The sequence below is a fragment of the Hemitrygon akajei genome, chromosome 4 (assembly GCF_048418815.1).
Source record: "Hemitrygon akajei chromosome 4, sHemAka1.3, whole genome shotgun sequence".
NCBI classification, from domain to species: Eukaryota; Metazoa; Chordata; class Chondrichthyes; order Myliobatiformes; family Dasyatidae; genus Hemitrygon; species Hemitrygon akajei.
The window spans coordinates 193,822,851-193,838,122 of NC_133127.1; the positions used below are offsets into that span (position 1 = coordinate 193,822,851).

Below are 15,272 nucleotides of genomic sequence, written 5' to 3' on the forward strand. Positions count from 1 at the left end.
CTCATGGAGAATAAGAAACACAAGAGAACACTTAAGAAAGAAATCAGGAGGGCTAAAAGAAGGCATGAGGTTGCCCTAGCAGACAAGGTGAAGGAGAACCCTAAGCAGTTCTACAGATATGTTAAGAGCAAAAGGGTTGTAAGGAACAACATTGGTCCTCTGGAAGATCAGAATGGTAATCCATGCACAGAGCCAAAAAGAAAGCTTAAATTATTTTTTTTAATCGGTATTTACTCAGGAGATGGACACAGAGTCTACAGAAGTGAGGCAAAGCAGCACCAACTTCACGGACCCTGTACAGATTACAGAGGAGGAGGTGCTTGCTGTTCTGAGGTAAATCAGGGTGGATAAATCCCCAGAGCCTGACAAGGGGTTTCCTCAGACTCTGTGGAAGGCGTGCAGAAACTGAGAACAGGAGCCCTAGCAGGTATATTTAAATCATCCTTAGTGACTGATGAGCTACGGATGATTGGAGAATAGCCCATGCTGTTCCACTTATTAAGAAAGGCTCCAAACATAAAGCAGGAAATTAAAGGCCAGTGAGTCTGCCATCAGTAGTGGGAAAGTTTTTGGAAGGTACTCTAAAAGACTAGATATGAGTATATGGATGGACATGGACTGGTTATAGATAGCCAGCATGACTTTGTGGGTAGCAGGTTATATCTTACCAATCTTATGGGGTTGAGTGGGATCAGGGATCAGCCATGATGGCAGACTCAATGGGCTGAATGGCCTAATTCTGCTCCTAAGTCTTGTGGTCTTATAGAACTTTTTGAGGAAGTTACCAAGAAAGTGGATGAAGGCAAGGCAGTGGATGTTATTTACATGGACTTTAGCAAGGCTTTTGACAAGGTCCTGCATGGGAGGTTAGTCAAGAAAATTCAGACACATGGCATTCAAGATGAGGTAGTAAATTGGATTAGACATTGGCTTAGTGGGAGAAGCCGGAGAGTGGTAGTAGATGGTTGCCTCTCTGACTGGAAGCCTGTGACTAGTGGAGTGCTGTAGGGATTGGTGCTGGGTCCATTGTTGTTTGTCATCTGTATCAATGAGCTGGATGATAATGTTGTTAACTGGAACAGCAAAGTTATGGATGACACTAAGATTGGGGGTGTAGTGGACAGTGAGGAAGGCTATCATATCAACCCCTTCAAGTCAGTATTCAGTAGACGCAGCTTAGGCAGCAATTACAGCCTGAGTCTGTGTGGATAGGTCCCTATCAGCTTTGCACATCTGGACACTACAATTTTTCCCCATTCTTCTTTACAAAATTGCTCAAGCTCTGTCAGATTGCATGGGGATCGTGAGTGAAGAGTCTTTTTCAAGTCCAGCCATAAATTCTCAGTTGGATTGAGGTCTGGACTCTGACTTGGCAACTCCAGGTCATTAACTGTGTTGTTTTTAAGCCATTCCTGTGTAGATTTGGCTTTATGCTTGGGGTCACTGTCTTGCTGGAAAACAAATCTTCTCCCAAGTTGCAGTTCTCTTGCAGACTGCATCAGGTTTCCCCCCAGGGATTTCCCTGTATTTTGCTGCATTCATTTTACCAGTGAATTTCCAAGTCACTGAATATCCCTTGGAGTCAATCATCAAGAAATGGAAAGAATATGGCACAGCTGTAAATCTGGCTAGAGCAGGCCATCCTCAAAAACTGAGTGACCGTGCAAGAAGGGGACTAGTGAGGGAGGCCACCAAGAAAGCTATGATGACTCTGGAGGAGTTAAGAGCTTCAGTGGCTGAGATGGGAGAGACTGTGCGTACAACATCTGTTGCCCGGGTGCTTCACCAGTCACAGCTTTATGGGAGAGTGGCAAAGAGAAAGCCACTGTTGAAAAAAACTGACATGAAACCTGTGGGTTTTTTCCCCCGCACAGAGAGTGGTGGGTGCCTGTGTGGAGTTCGGGTTTACACCAAACATAGCATTCAGTCTGATGGCCAAAAACCTTAAGTTTGGTTTCATCAGACCATAACCTTTTTCCAGCTGTGTCTAGCCAATGGGAGACACAGCTGGAAAAAGGTTATGGTCTGATGAAACCAAACTTAAGGTTTTTGGCCATCAGACTGAATGCTATGTTTGGTGTAAACCCGAACTCCACACAGGCACCCACCACTCTCTGTGCGGGGGAAAAAACTTGCCCCTCACATCTCCTTTGAAATTACCCCCTCACCATAAATGCACAATGGTCAAGAGACTGTAAGCGAAACGCATGTAGGTAATGGAGAGGTGTGCAGGCAGAAGGGATTTAGTTTAATTCGGTATCATGCTCGGCACAAACCGATTGGACTGTTGATGCGCTGCGCTATATTCAATATATTCAATGCAATCTACACGGCGTTGCTATTCCGTGTGTTGCCTGCAGGTGGTGGTATTGTTCACATTGTTACATTCTCCGTGGTTCCAGACGTTTGTTATAGCCCAGGGTGGTAAGAGGGATAAGCTCCCACTACTATTAAATGCTCCCAGTGGTCTCAATAGCCTCTGACAGCTAAGTCCAGCTCCTGGCCTTCACGTATAGTTTAGTTACTAAGCCCGATGGAACTGTTTCCACTGAGAGGAAAAGGGGCAACCACAGGTTACCGGCGCCTTAAAAACCAGTCGCTTGGGGCAGATGGGGCATATCAGCCATGGTTGGCAGCTCATCTCGGAGAAGGAAAACTCTGATTTCAAACCTCTGCTGCTTTGCGGCTATACCCACTCGAAGGGGAAGGCATCGGGGGTAAACCCCGAGGAAAATTCCGGAGCTGGAGTCCTACACTGAATTCAGCGTTGACTGGCAACTCCTGAGACGCTGCTGGTGCCGGACAGTACCGGTCTGAGGAGAGGGGTATCTGCGGCACGGGCAACAGCTTGCTCGCCATTTCGCACGGCCCCGGCTTGCATATCACGCAGACAGCTGGGGCGCAACATCCATCGTCGACCCTGACAGACTAGGGTGGGGAGGGGGGCTCTATTTTCCGTAAACACAAGAGATTTTGCAGATGTTGGAAATCAAAGCAACACACACACACACACACACACACACACACACACACACACACACACACACACACACACACACACACACACACTCACTCACTCACTCACTCACTCACTCACTCACTCACTCACTCACTCACTCACACACACACACACACACACACACACACACACACACACACACACACACACACACACACACACACACACACACACACACACACACACACACACACACACACACAAAACAATTCTGGAGGAACTCGACAGGTCAGGCAGCATCTTGAGGAACAAAGCCGACATTTCGGGCCGAGTCAATAACTATTTATTCTGAGTTCCTCCCTGAGTTCCTCCAGCGCATTTTGTGTATTCTCTGTAAATACGCACAGTCTGTTATTCAGTCCGGGCAGTTCCGCTACGGTGTGTGCTTACAACGAGAATTGTTTGTAATACAATTGATGGATTCGGGAACGCAGTACTATTGTGATCGGGGAAATCCCGTGACCCGTGGTCCGGGTGCATCACGGCCTGGTACGCAACTGCTCTGCCCGAGAGCGCAAGAAGCAGCGGAGAGATGTGATCACAGCTCAGGACATTACAAACAGCCTCCCCACGTGAACTCAGTCTACGCTTCTCGCCGCCTCAGTAAAGCAGCCAGACTATACAAAGACCCCACCCACCCCGGACTCTTCTCTCTCCTCCCATCGGGCACAAGTACGTACCACCAGGCTGAAGGACAGCGTCTGAGCCGCTGTTATAAGACTGTCGAATGGTTCCCCACCACAATAATTTATGGTTTTATTGTGAATGCTGCATATCTGATGCACTATTCCCTTGCGGCTGGTCTAAGTGAGTTTTCCACTGCACCTGTGCAAACACACACACTTGTGTGGTAACAAACACGATCTGGGCTTTGACCCTGTCAGTCAAATTAAAATTAAAATTATGATGGGTATAGATAGAGTGAATGCAAGCAAGCTTTTTCCAGCGAGGCAAGGGGAGAAAAAAAAACAGAGGTAAAGGGTGAAGGGGAAAAAGCTTAAGGGGAACATTGGGGGGGGGGGCTTCTTCACGCAGAGAGTGGTGGGAGTGTGGAATGAGCTGCCAGATGAAGTGGTAAATGCGGGCTCACTTTTAACATTTAAGAAAAACTTGGACAGGTACATGGATAAGAGGGGTATGGGGGGATATGGGCCAGATGCAGGTCGGTGGGACTAGGCAGAAAAATGGTTCGGCACAGCCAAGAAGGGCTGAAGGGCCTGTTTCTGTGCTGTAATGTTCTATGGTCATTGTCTCTGAGGATTAGCATTGCCAACGTGAGCCAACCTTCCCGGAGTTCAGGGGTCACAGCTGGAGACACCAGCCCAACAGTCAAGGTGAACATGTGTTTCTGAATATGTTTTGGGAGATCTGAAGCCATTATATTAACGATTTTACCTCTTCCTCTTTTACTGTGAATGCCGCAGCGGTCGAGTAGCAGTGCTGCCGCCCCCTGTCTCTGATGACAGGCCTGAAGTCCCACAGCACTACAGTCCAGAACATGGGCGCCACAACAGTGGAGCAGGCAGCGCGATCCTATTGCAGCTTGGGGCGTCGGAAGAAACACTAGATAAGAGATGCTTAGGTAGGCACATGAAAGTGAGGACATGGTGTGGGCGGAGGAGGTTGGTTTAGTTGACCGTTTGATGACTAATTTAATTGGTTAGGCACAACGTTGTGGGCTGAAGGGCCTGTTCTGGTGCTGTACTGGTCTATGTTCTACAGTACCGTGCAAAAGTCTCTGGCACCCCAGGTTTTTATGTGGTTTCAGATGGTATGGTCTCCACAGAGCCCTGATATCAACAGTCTGTCTGGGATTAAAGAGAAACAGAAGCAAGAGAGATAGACCAAATCTGCAGAAGAACTGTGGCAAGTTAGAACCCAGAACGTAGGAAACCTACAGCACAGCCCAGGCCCTCCGGCCCACAATGGACATAGTGGAATGGGAATTGGAAGTGGAATTAAAATGGGTGGCCACTGGGAGATTCCACTTATTCTGGCTGACAGAGCGTAGATGCTTGGAGAAGCAGTCTCCCAATCTACGTTAGGTCTCAACAATATATAGGAAGCCACACCGGGAGCACCAAACATAATAGATATCACCAACAGAATCGAGAAAAGGAAGGGAAGTGTTGGAAATGGACCAGGTGAATTTGAGGGCAGGGTGAAAGAACAACTGTGATTGCCTAAGTCATGCGACACGGCATGTAATAATAATGATGAAATTACAATAAGATTGCGTGTGTGTGTGTGTGTGTGTGTGTGTGTGTGTGTGTGTGTGTGTGTGTGTGTGTGTGTGTGTGTGTGTGTGTGTGTGTGTGTGTGTGTGTGTGTGTGTGTGTGTGTGTGTGTGTGTTTGTGTTAAATACTGTAAGTGGTGCAAAAAGAGAGTTTAAAAAAAAGAAAAACAAAATAGTGGTATATTGTTCATGGCTTCATTGTCCATTCAATGAACAGCATCTCCACCACGATAAAGCAACACCGACTCCCAGGAATAGGAAATGTCACCTGGATGCTGAACTCACGTCTCCCCAAACAGATCCTTTACTCCCAGTTGAAGGAAGGTCTGCGAGCCCCTGGTGGGAAATGGAAACACTTCAGAGATAACATCAAAATCGGCCTGAAGAAATTCAACACCACATCTAAAGAATGATTAAAAGTCAGTGCTGACTTCGAATCCCTGTGCTGTATTTTATTTATTTAGAGATGCAGCAGGAAACAGGCCCTTTCACCCCAACAAGCCGCACCAGCCAGCAACCCACCTACTTAACCCTAGCCTAATCACAGGACCATTTACAATGACCAATTACAATTTGGCCGAGTAGCCTGATTCTGCTCCGATGTCTTATGGTCTTATATGAGATTGAGAGGGATAATAAATCATTCATGATTGAATGGCATCACTCCACAAGCCAAGCCAGAAACCTTGGTGTTGTGAAAGAGTCCAACTCAAATTTTAACAGCCACGTAAAGACAATTACAAAGTCAGCCTACCACCACCTTAAAGATATAGTGAGTCAAAGGGGTTATGTCTCAGCAAGATCCAGAAAAACTCGTCCGTGCATTTATTTGGCTACAGTAATGGCAATTTCACAGGTCTCTGTAAAGATCCCTCCGACAGCTGCAGCTCATTCAGAACGCCACTGCCAGAGTCCAGAAAGCAGAACTTACCACTCCGGTTCTCAGATCCCTACACTGGCTTCCCGTACATCAGAGGATTGGGTTTAAAATATTGCTACTGGTTTATAAAGCACTGAATGGGCTGGGGCCAGAGTACATCTCCGATCTCTTGCTGCATTATGAACCTTCCCGAGCTCTCAAGTTGTCTGGGCGAGTCTGCTGACCGTCCCCAGGGTCAAAACTAAACATGGTGAGGCAGCTTTTAGTTACTCTGCTCCACATGGCTGCATTAACCTTCCAGAGGATCTGAAGTCCGCCCCAACTTTAAGCTCTTTTAAATTGAGGCTTAAAACTTTTCACTGTAGCTTTTAATTAGACTCTCCTGTACTGTAACTTATATTATCATGTCTATCTTTATGTGGTTTTATTTTCTTAGATATTGTCTGAAATGTGATGTTTGATTTTTATATCCTGTTCTATGTAAAGTACTTTGAACTGCCTTGTGTCTGTGAAGTGCTGTGCAAATAAACCTGCTTGCTTTCTAAAACTTGGGTCGACATTGCACTCAACTTGGAGGAATGAGGACAATCTGCGCTGCACCGCAGAGAACAAATGGCAGCTCTGAAAGGAGAGACTGAACAACTGAAAGACCCAACCGGTAACCACAGCCACCACTTACTCGTGCCCACCCTGCAGCAGAGTACGTGGATCCCGATTGGCCCCTACAGCCACCCGAGAACCCACCAAAAGACAACTCCTCAGTCTATAACCCAATCATACTTGGGCCAGGCACTACTCAGCACAGATATAGGGTATTCTGCTCAGCTTGTTCATCCCAGCCAAGCTATTCCCATGTGCGTATGTGTGTCCTTAACTCCAGGTGGAGTCGTCGGGGCGCCGTCATGACAAGCTTTTTGCACCCATCTTTTTGGTGACTGCTCATCGTACAGCGTGCCTTGGGCATCTGGTGGAACCCATCCCTCTCCGGGTTTTTGGAGCCGGCTGGATTCGAACTCGGGAGCCTTCGTTCCCAAGTCCGGCGCTGATGCCACTACGCCACCAGCCGGTGTTTGCTCCATATTCTCTAAACTAGGGGTTCCCAACCTGGGATCCCTTGGTTAATGGTAGGCCTCATTGTGATAAAAAAAAATAGATTGGGAACCCCTGCTGTAAACCATGTGCTTATTCAAATGCCTTTTAAATCTATACAGATTATCTGGATGACAATGTGGCTAACAGAATCTGTAAATTTGCAACTGCCGGCAAGATTGAGGGTATAGCGGACAGCGAGCTGGTAGAAGGATCTGCATCAGCTGAAAAAATGGCAGGTGGAATTTAATCTAGACAAGTGTGATGTTTTGCACTTCGTAGGACCAGCCAGAGAAGCTCTTACTCAGTGAGGAGTGTGGTTGAGAAAAGGGATCTGGGAGTACGGGTATATAATTCACTGAAAGTGGCATCACAGGTAGATTGGGTGGTAAAGAAAGCTTTTGGCCCATTGGCCTTCATAAATCACTGTATCGAGTACAGGAAATGGGATATGATGTTGAAGTTGTATAAGATGTTGGTGAGACCTAATTTGGAGTATCGTGTGCAGTTTTAGTCTTCTGTCTACAGGAAAGATGTAAACAAGGTTGAAAGAGTCCAGAGAAAACTTTACAAGGATGTTGCTGTGTCTGAAGGATGCGGGTTATAAGGAAAGATTGAATAGATTAGGACTGTGTTCTTTAGAATGTAGAAGACTGAGGGGAGATTTGATAGAGGTATACAAAATTATGAGGGTGTAGATAGGGTAAATGCAAGCAGGCTTTTTCCACTGAGGTTGGGTGGGACTACAACCAGAGGTCATGGGTTAAGGGTGAAAGGGGAGAAGCTTTTGGGAAACATGAGGGAAACTTCTTCACTCAGAGGGTTGTGAGGGTGTGGAACGAGCTGCCAGTGCAAGCGGAGCATGTGAGCTCGATTTCAATGTAAGAGAGAAGTTTGGATTGGTATGTGGATAGTAGGGGTATAGATGGCGATGGTCCCAGTGCGGATTGATGGGAGTAGGTAGTTTAAACAGTTTTGGCATGAACTAGATGGGCTGAAGGGCCTGTATTTCCCTATGATTCTATATGCTGTTCGGTACCTACCTCAACTACAAATATAGCGCAACCATACACACATATAGATGCAACATGAATTTCTGACTTCTATTCTCAACATCCTAACTGATGAAGGCAAGTACACCATCCGCCTTCTTCACCTCCTGATATGCTTGTGTTGCCACTTTTAGGGAGCTATGGACTTGCACCCCAAGGTCCCTCTGTACATTGAGGCTCCTAAGGGGCAGGAAGTTACAGAACGTACATAGAACATAGAATATTACAGCACAGTACAGGCCCTTCAGCCCATGACATTGTGCTGACACTTTACCCTACTCTAACATCAATCTAACCCTTCCCTCCTACATAACCCTCCATTTTTCTGTCCTTCATGTGTCTAAGAGCCTGTTAAAATTCCCAGTGTGCCACTTTCCATACACCCAACCCTCTCTGTGTAAAAAAACCTTCCTCTGACATCCCCCCATACTTTCATCTAATTAAATTATGCCCTCTCGTGTTAGCCATTTTTACCCAGGGAAGAAGTGCATTCGATCTATGTGTCTTGTACACCTCTATTAAGTCACCTCTCATTCTCCTTTGCTCCAGAGAGAAAAGCCCCAACTCGCTCACCCTATCCTCATAGGACATGCTCCCTATTCCAGGCAGCATCCTGGTAAATCTCTGCACCCTCTCTAAAGCTTGTTGAAGAAAAGCTTGTTCAACACCATCCGCCCTGCTCTGCTGGGTGAGAAGCTGACAGTGATGCAGGTGGATGCTTCCCTGGTGTCATGGATTATTGATTACCTGACTGGCAGACCACAGTACGTGCGCTTGCAACACGTGTGTCAGACAGAGTGGTCAGCAGCTCTGGGGCTCCACAGGGGACTGTCCTGTCTCCCCTTCTCTTCACCATCTACACTTCAGACTTCAACTACTGCACAGAGTCTTGCCATCTTCAGAAGTTTTCTGATGACTCTGCCATAGTTGGATGCATCAGCAAGGGAGATGAGGCGGAGTACAGGGCTACGGTGGGAAACTTTGTCACATGGTGTGAGCAGAATCATCTGCAGCTTAATGTGAAAAAGTCTAAGGAGCTGGTGGTGGACCTGAGGAGGGCTAAGGCACCGGCGACCCCTGTTTCCATCCAAGGAGTCAGTGTGGACATAGTGGAGGATTACAAATACCTGGGGATACGAATGGACAATAAACTGGACTGGTCAAAGAACACTGAGGCTGTCTACAAGAAGGGGCAGAGCTGTCTCTATTTCCTGAGGAGACTGAGGTCCTTTAACATCTGCCGGACGATGCTGAGGATGTTCTACGAGGCTGTGGTGGCCAGTGCTATCATGTTTGCTGTTGTGTGCTGGGGCAGCAGGCTGAGGGTAGCAGACACCAACAGAATCAACAAACTCATTCGTAAGGCCAGTGATGTTGTGGGGGTGGAACTGGACTCTCTGACGGAGAGTCTAAAAAGAGGATGCTGTCCAAGTTGCATGCCATCTTGGACAATGACTCCCATCCACTCCATAATGTACTGGTTAGACACAGGAGTACATTCAGCCAGAGACTCATTCCACCGAGATGTAAAACTGAGCGTCATAGGAAGTCATTCCTACCTGTGGCCATCAAACTTTACAACTCCTCCCTCGGAGTGTCAGACACCCTGAGCCAATAGGCTGGTCCTGGACTTATTTCCACTTTTGATATCCACAATGCACACTATGGTTATCTTATTATTATTTAATTATTTATGGTTTTATATCGCTATATTTCTTCACTATTCTTGGTTGGTGCGGCTGTAATGAAACCCAATTTCCCTCGGGATCAATAAAGTCTGTCTGTCTGAGAACCATTGCTGTAACTAGAAGGCCTGAGATGCAGAGAGAGGTTGGGCATACTGGGCCATTATTCTTTGGAAAGTAGGAGATTAAGAGACAAAAGTTGCAGAGGTGTACAACCCCACGAGGGGCAGAGCTCGGGTGAATGCACTCTCTTCTTCTCAGGGAAAAAGAATCAAAAAGAAGTGGGGAGGCACAGGATTAAAGTGAAAGGGGAAAGGTTTAACAGGGACATGAGAGGTGACTTCTTCACACAGAGGGTAGGTGTGAGCAATGAGCTGCCGGGTAATGTAGTTCAGGCAGGGACAAAAACAACATTTAAAAGGCAGTTGGATAAGTACATGGATATGAAAGGTTTTGAGCAATATTCTTATTTCTGTTTCTCAACCACCTTCCTATTTTTACCAACATACAGTACTGTGCAAAAGTCTTAGGCACTCTAGCTCTATATATATATGCCTAAGACTTTTGCACAGTACTGTAAATAAATTGACTTCAAAGTAATTGACCAGAAATGGTTTGGTTACCCTAAGAGACACTGTCATTGCTAAAGTCTTGGTCTTTTACAAAAATCATATTTGGATTAAGATTAAGATTAGCTTTATTTGTCACACGTACATTGAAATATACAGTGAAGTGTGTTCTTTACGTCAACGACCAACACACTCCGATGATGTGCTGGGGGACATGCTTGTGGCGTGCCAACGCTAATCGTCGCCATGCTTGTGGCGGGCCAACGCTAATCATCGCCATGCTTGTGGCACTGACATAGCACGCCAACAGCTCACTAACCCTTACCTTCAGAAAGTCTTTGGAACACGAGAGGAAACCGGACATGTGGAGGAAACCCACGCAGTCACAGTGAGAATGTACATAGGACTCTGTATGGGGAGCAGAGCAAATTGAACCCTGATCATGATCACTGGTGCTGTAACACTCTGTGTTGTCCGAGAGTATTCCCCTCCTTAAAACATCGGCCTCACCCCCACAACCCTCTTTCCTGTGACAATGCTCCACGCAAATGTGCTCATTGGACTAAGCCACATCCACCACTGTTTGTAGAAATTTCCATTTGCAGGCACTGTGTTTCCTTATCAGACTGTGATGCAACCAGTCAACATACTCTCCACCACACATCTATAGAAGTCCATCAAATACGGTATGCCAAATCTTCTCAAACTTCACACTCCTCTCCTACGGCCAGTCTCTAAACATTTCTCATTCGTACCCTAAACAATCAACCCAATCTGCTCCGTACACCCTCCCTCCTCTTCATCTCACCTCTTTCACTATCTTCTCTCTCCCTGTTGCTCACTCTCCTTTCTCCCCATTCCTCACTTTCCCCCACTCCCCTGTTCCTCACTCTACGCTCTCTCCCTGTTCCTCACTCTCCTCTCTCCCTGTTCCTCACTCCCCTCTCTCTCCCTGTTGCTCACTCTCCTTTCTCCCCATTCCTCACTTTCCCCCACTCCCCTGTTCCTCACTGTCCCTGTTCTTCACTCTCCTCTCTCCCTGTTCCTCACTGTCCCTGTTCTTCACTCTCCTCTCTCCCTGTTCCTCACTCCCCTCTCTCTCCCTGTTCCTCACTGTCCATGTTCTTCACTCTCCTCTCTCCCTGTTCCTCACTCCCCTCTCTCCCTGTTCCTCACTGTCCCTGTTCTTCACTCTCCTCTCTCCCTGTTCCTCACTCCCCTCTCTCTCCCTGTTCCTCACTGTCCCTGTTCTTCACTCTTCTCTCTCCCTGTTCCTCACTGTCCCTGTTCTTCACTCTCCTCTCTCCCTGTTCCTCACTCCTCTCTCCCTGTTCCTCACTGTCCCTGTTCCTCACTGTCCTCTCTCCCTGTTCCTCACTCCCCTCTCTCTCCCTGTTCCTCACTCCCCTCTCTCCCTGTTCCTCACTCTCCTCTCTCCCTGTTCCTCACTCCCCTCTCTCTCCCTGTTCCTCACTGTCCCTGTTCTTCACTCTCCTCTCTCCCTGTTCCTCACTCCACTCTCTCCCTGTTCCTCACTGTCCTCTCTCCCTGTTCCTCACTCTCCTCTCTCCCTGTTCCTCACTCCCCTCTCTCCCTGTTCCTCACTCTCCTCTCTCCCTGTTCCTCACTCCCCTCTCTCTCCTTGTTCCTCACTGTCCCTGTTCTTCACTCTCCTCTCTCCCTGTTCCTCACTCCCCTCTCTCCCTGTTCCTCACTCTCCTCTCTCCCTGTTCCTCACTCCCCTCTCTCCCTGTTCCTCACTCCCCTCTCTCCCTGTTCCTCACTCCCCTCTCTCTCCCTGTTCCTCACTCCCCTCTCTCCCTGTTCCTCACTCTCCTCTCTCACTGTTCCTCACTCCCCTCTCTCTCCCTGTTCCTCACTGTCCTCTCTCCCTGTTCCTCACTCTCCTCTCTCCCTGTTCCTCACTCCCCTCTCTCTCCCTGTTCCTCACTGTCCCTGTTCTTCACTCTCCTCTCTCCGTTCCTCACTCCCCTCTCTCCCTGTTCCTCACTGTCCTCTCTCCCTGTTCCTCACTCCCCTCTCTCTCCCTGTTCCTCACTCCCCTCTCTCTCCCTGTTCCTCACTCCCCTCTCTCTCCCTGTTCCTTATTCCCCTCTCTCCCTGTTCCTCACTGTCCTCTCTCCCTGTTCCTCACTCCCCTCTCTCTCCCTGTTCCTCACTGTCCTCTCTCCCTGTTCCTCACTCCCCTCTCTCTCCCTGTTCCTTATTCCCCTCTCTCCCTGTTCCTCACTCTCCTCTCTCCCTGTTCCTCACTCTCCTCTCTTCCTGTTCCTCACTCCCCTCTCTCCCTGTTCCTCACTCTCCTCTCTCCCTGTTCCTCACTCCCCTCTCTCTCCTTGTTCCTCACTGTCCCTGTTCTTCACTCTCCTCTCTCCCTGTTCCTCACTCCCCTCTCTTCCTGTTCCTCACTCTCCTCTCTCCCTGTTCCTCACTCTCCTCTCTCCCTGTTCCTCACTCTCCTCTCTCCCTGTTCCTCACTCCCCTCTCTCCCTGTTCCTCACTCCCCTCTCTCCCTGTTCCTCACTCTCCTCTCTCCCTGTTCCTCACTCCCCTCTCTCCCTGTTCCTCACTCCTCTCTCCCTGTTCCTCACTGTCCTCTCTCCCTGTTCCTCACTCCCCTCTCTCTCCCTGTTCCTCACTGTCCTCTCTCCCTGTTCCTCACTCCCCTCTCTCTCCCTGTTCCTCACTCTCCTCTCTCCCTGTTCCTCACTCCCCTCTCTCCCTGTTCCTCACTGTCCTCTCTCCCTGTTCCTCACTCCCCTCTCTCTCCCTGTTCCTTATTCCCCTCTCTCCCTGTTCCTCACTCTCCTCTCTCCCTGTTCCTCACTCCCCTCTCTCCCTGTTCCTCACTCTCCTCTCTCCCTGTTCCTCACTCCCCTCTCTCTCCTTGTTCCTCACTGTCCCTGTTCTTCACTCTCCTCTCTCCCTGTTCCTCACTCCCCTCTCTCCCTGTTCCTCACTCTCCTCTCTCCCTGTTCCTCACTCTCCTCTCTCCCTGTTCCTCACTCCCCTCTCTCCCTGTTCCTCACTCCCCTCTCTCTCCCTGTTCCTCACCCTCCTCTCTTCCTGTTCCTCAATCTCCTTCTTTCCTTGTGCCCTCATCTCTCGTTCTCCTGTGTCCCTCGGCTTTGTTTGCCAAGTTCCCTCCCCGAGGGCTCTGGCTGTTTATGTTCACGGGTGTGCCTCAGGCAGTCGTTTCCCCGTGGAGCCATACCTGGCGCCAGTCCTTTGTCGGTGGGGAAGCTGCTTGTCCTCCTGTGGCTTTTTGTCTCATGCCAGAGAACTGAGATAAACTGCTGCTTAACCAGTGAGGAGTTTTCCACCAAACGATTGTGCTTTCAGGTGCAGTGTTAAACCAAGGGCACCATCTTCACTGTCATGGAAGTTACTAGCCATGCTCTCCTCTCACTACGATCATCAAGCTGAAGGTGCAGGAACATTAGTTCCCACACCATCAGTTTCAGGAACAGTTATTACCCTTCAACCATCAGGCTGCTGAACCGGAGTGTACGACCTCACTCAGCTCAGCACTGAACTGACTCCACAATCTTTTGACTCACTTTCAAGGTCTCAGCAACTCATGTTCTCAGCAGGTCAGGCAGCAGCTATGGAGAAGAATAAAGAGTCGACATTTCAGACTGAGACCCTTCACCAGGTTCTTCATCGGGATAATTAGTCCTGATGAAGGGTCTCGGCCTGATAGACTGCCTGCTGAGTTCCTCCAGCGGTTTGTGTGTGTTTCCAGCGTCTGCAGAATCTTTTGAATTCAAATTCTCACTATCGTTTACTTTCTGCACTTGCACAATTTGTCTTCTTTTGCACATTGGTTGCTTGTCCATCTTTGTTTATAGATTTCATAAATTCTATTATATTTCTTTAATTTCCAGTCAATTTTCAGTTATTTCTTCAGCGGTTTGAACGGGGCACGACTGTGCAAGCGCGTGGAGGTCGGCCAATGAGAACGGCGGGAAGAGTTTAAAAGCGAGCGGAGTTTAAAAGGTGACAGTTATTTCTTCAGCGGTTTGAACGGGGCACGACTGTGCAAGCATGTGGAGGTTGGCCAGTGAGAACAGCGGGAAAAGTTTAAAAAGAAGACAGATTTACAGAGCGGGCGATGGAGTAGTGGGAGACAGAGTAGGAAGGCTTTGGCTCAACGGGGCTTAGGCGATAAGGGGTCAAGGCCCTGTTTAAAATAAAGACAGGAAGTATGTGTGTGAGGCAGGTTTGCTGCGCCAGTGTCAGATGTGGGAGGTCCTGGAGACTCCCAGCCTCCCGGACGACCACATCTGCACCCGGTGTGTCGAGCTGCAGCTCCTTAGGGACCACGTTAGGGAACTGGAGATGCAGCTTGATGACCTTCGTCTGGTCAGGGAGAGTGAGGAGGTGATAGAGAGGAGTTATAGGCAGGTAGTCACCCCGGGACCACAGGAGACAGAGAAGTGGGTAACAGTCAGGAGAGGGAAAAGCAAGAAGCAGATGCTAGAGAGTACCCCTGTGGCTGTCCCCTTAACAATAAGTATTACTGCTTGGGAGGGGGGAATGGCCTACCTGGGGGAAGCAACAGTGGCCGTGCCTCTGGCACAGAGTCTGGCCCTGTGGCTCAGAAGGATAGGGAAAGGAAGAGCAAGGCAGTATCGATAGGGGACTCTATAGTCAGGGGCTCAGACAGGTGATACTGTGGACGCAGGAAAGAAACTCGGATGGTAGTTTGCCTCCCAGG

The 15,272-nt window shown here is 48.5% G+C and overlaps 1 long non-coding RNA gene across 1 annotated transcript; it reads left to right on the forward strand.

Moving 5' to 3' along the window:
- The first annotated feature begins 3,410 nt into the window (after positions 1 to 3,410).
- On the forward strand, positions 3,411 to 6,637 carry LOC140725988 (uncharacterized). The gene is made up of 3 exons (XR_012098557.1): positions 3,411 to 3,691; positions 4,444 to 4,601; positions 5,474 to 6,637. It is a non-coding gene; the product is annotated as an uncharacterized lncRNA (long non-coding RNA).
- The last annotated feature ends 8,635 nt before the right edge of the window (positions 6,638 to 15,272 follow it).